Raw genomic sequence first — 2,987 nt, forward strand, 5'->3', positions numbered from 1 at the left:
CGCCAGAGTCCCGGATCCCATCCTCACCCTGTCCGTGTGTGCAGTTTACACCTTCTCCCAACAACCGCGTGGGTTTCCTCCGGGCGCTCACATCCCAAACACGTGCGGGTTTGTGGGTTAATCTGCCCTTTGTAAAATCGCCCCTAGTGTGTAGTGAGTGGATGAGAGAGTGGGATAGCATGGAACTAGTGTGGACGGGTGAGATAGGTGGTCGGCGTGGGCCGAAGGGCCTGTTTCCCTGCTGTATCACTCTCTGACCATGACTGATATTAACATCAGTCCGGACCAATCTGGGCCATTTCTGTGCATTTGTTTCTATTTCCTGCAAAAAAATGACTGATTTTAAACAAAAAAAGACTCAGGCTGTTAAACCCTTACATTTTCACCGAATAATCGGCGAGTGTTGTAGATACGTTGGCCTGGTACACATGTAAATTATCCCTAGTGTGTGTAGGATAGTGTTAGTGTGCGGGGATAGCCCGGACCCGGTGGGCCGAAGGGTCTTTAGCCCGGTCGCTGAGTGGAGCGAGCAGAGGGTAGTTGCAGGTGAAACTGTTGGTTGTAAAGTTGGCGCAGAGGAAGGGGAGGGGAGGTGGCGGCTTTGCTTTTAAGGACTGTAGCGGCTTCGACGATCAGTAGTGAAGTTGGGGCGTACACACACACACACACACCGACAGACACACACACACAGACACACCGACACACACACACACACACACACACACACCGACAGCGGATCGCTCTACACCTCCTCTTCCCTCCCGACAACAGCAGGTAAGCCAAGAGCAAATTTCACCCTTTAATTTCGAGGAGTAAAGATTCACAGACGTAAATCTCTGGAGAACGTAGACTGGAGTAACTCAGTGGGTCAGGCAGCATCTGTGGGAACATGGACACAGAGTGCTGGAGTAACTCAGTGGGTCAGGCAGCATCTGTGGGGAACATGGACACAGAGTGCTGGAGTAACTCAGTGGGTCAGGCAGCATCTGTGGGGAACATGGACACAGAGTGCTGGAGTAACTCAGTGGGTCAGGCAGCATCTGTGGGGAACATGGACACTAAGTGCTGGAGTAACTCAGTGGGTCAGGCAGCATCTGTGGGGAACATGGACACAGAGAGTGCTGGAGTAACTCAGTGGGTCAGGCAGACATCTGTGGGGAACATGGACACTAAGTGCTGGAGTAACTCAGTGGGTCAGGCAGCATCTGTGGAGAGAAGGAATGGGTGACGTTTCGGGTCGAGACCCTTCTTCAGACCCATTCATTCTATTCATAGACACTATCTCTCCTTAATTCCAGACACGACACCACTCTGTGCCTGGAGAAGGGTCTCGACCCGAAATATCACCCATTCCTTCTCTCCACAGATGCTGCCTGACCCACTGAGTTACTCCAGCACTCTGTGTCCATGTTCTCCACAGATGCTGCCTGACCCACTGAGTTACTCCAGCACTCTGTGTCCATGTTCTCCACAGATGCTGCCTGACCCGCTGAGTTACTTCAGCACTCTGTGTCTTTCTTCGGTGTAAACCAGCATCTGCAGTTCCTTCCTGCACTATTCTTTAAAACCGTCACCAAGATTCTGGACGAATATTTCGAGTGATTTCGATAGATTTGTATCATTGTCTTATCAGAATTACACTCTATTTGTGATTTGGGTTTTCTAAACAAAACAACTTTCTGCGTGTGTGTGTATACAGTACTTTTAAATTTCTGTTTAATGGTGCGTTATTGTGTAAATAAATCCTCCCACCCACGCACGCAATTGTAGTTATCTTTGTATCCTAGCGGTTTATATTGATGGTTGGAAACTGAAGTTATGTTTTAAGTCGGGCGTCTGTAAATAGTTGCAAATGTTTGATTTCGGGGGAGATTTCACTCCACTGATCGTTTCAAGAGAGAGTTTAAAATTTGGCTCTTGGGGCTAACGGAGTCAGGGGGTATGGGGAGAAGGCAGGAATGGGTACTGATTGTGGATGATCAGCCATGATCACAGTGAATGGCGGTGCTGGCTGGAAGGGCCGAATGGCCTCCTCCTGCACCTATGTTTCTATGTTTCTGTTTCCTTGCCTCTGGTGTTGCCCGCCAGCTGTTGCCGTCTCTCTGGCAGATGGGGGAGAGAGAGGGGAGAGAGAGGGGGAGAGAGGGAGAGAGAGAGAGGGGAGAGAGAGAGAGGGGAGAGAGAGGGGGGAGAGAGAGGGGGGAGAGAAAGGGGAGAGAGAAAGGGGAGAGAGAGGGGAGAGAGGGGGGGGGAGAGAGGGGGGGAGAGATGGGGGGGGTGGGGAGAGAGAGGGAGGAGAGAGGGGGAGAGAGGAGAGAGAGGAGAGAGAGGAGGGGAGAGAGAGGGGAGAGAGAGGGGAGAGAGAGGGGAGAGAGAGGGGAGAGAGAAAGTGGAGAGAGAGAGAGGGGAGAGAGAGGGGGAGAGAGGGTGAGGGAGGGGGGGGAGAGAGAGAGGGGGGAGAGAAAGGGGAGGGAAAGGGGGGGAGAGAGGGGGAGAGAAAGGGAGAGAGAGGAGAGGGGAGAGGGAGAGAGAGAGGGGGGAAGAGAAAGGGGGAGAGAGAGGGGGGGATAGAGAGGGGGAGAGAAAGGGGAGAGAGGGGGGAGAGAAAGGCGGAGAGAGAGGGGAGAGAGAGGTGGGGGGGAGAGAGGGGGAGAGAGAGGGGAGAGAGAGGGGGGAGAGAAAGGGGGGGGGGGGGGGAGAGAGAGTTCTGCCCGCCAGCTGCTGCCGTCTCTCTGGCTGAGATTTATTTACAGAGACGATGTTGATCCCAAAATGTGAGATTCTTCACCTCTCGGTGTGTGTATCGGCGCTACGTCCCGCGAACCTCGGGACAGACAGAGTCTCAAGAAGGGTCTCGACCCGAAACATCACCCATTCCTTCTCTCCACAGATGCTGCCCGACAATAGACAATAGGTGCAGGAGGAGGCCATTCGGCCCTTCGAGCCAGCACCACCATTCAATGTGATCATGGCTGATCATTCTCATC

General features: G+C 53.0%; 1 protein-coding gene across 1 annotated transcript in view; it reads left to right on the plus strand.

Annotated features, from left to right (window-relative positions):
* The first annotated feature begins 672 nt into the window (after positions 1 to 672).
* Positions 673 to 2,987, plus strand: part of LOC144611698 (gremlin-1-like) — an 86,409-nt gene continuing 84,094 nt past the window's right edge. The window contains exon 1 of the mRNA XM_078430927.1: positions 673 to 774. The gene's annotated coding sequence lies outside the window, so the exon portion shown is untranslated. The remainder of the gene's footprint in view (positions 775 to 2,987) is intronic.

The sequence above is a fragment of the Rhinoraja longicauda genome, chromosome 41 (genome assembly GCF_053455715.1).
Source record: "Rhinoraja longicauda isolate Sanriku21f chromosome 41, sRhiLon1.1, whole genome shotgun sequence".
In the NCBI taxonomy this organism is placed as follows: Eukaryota; Metazoa; Chordata; class Chondrichthyes; order Rajiformes; family Arhynchobatidae; genus Rhinoraja; species Rhinoraja longicauda.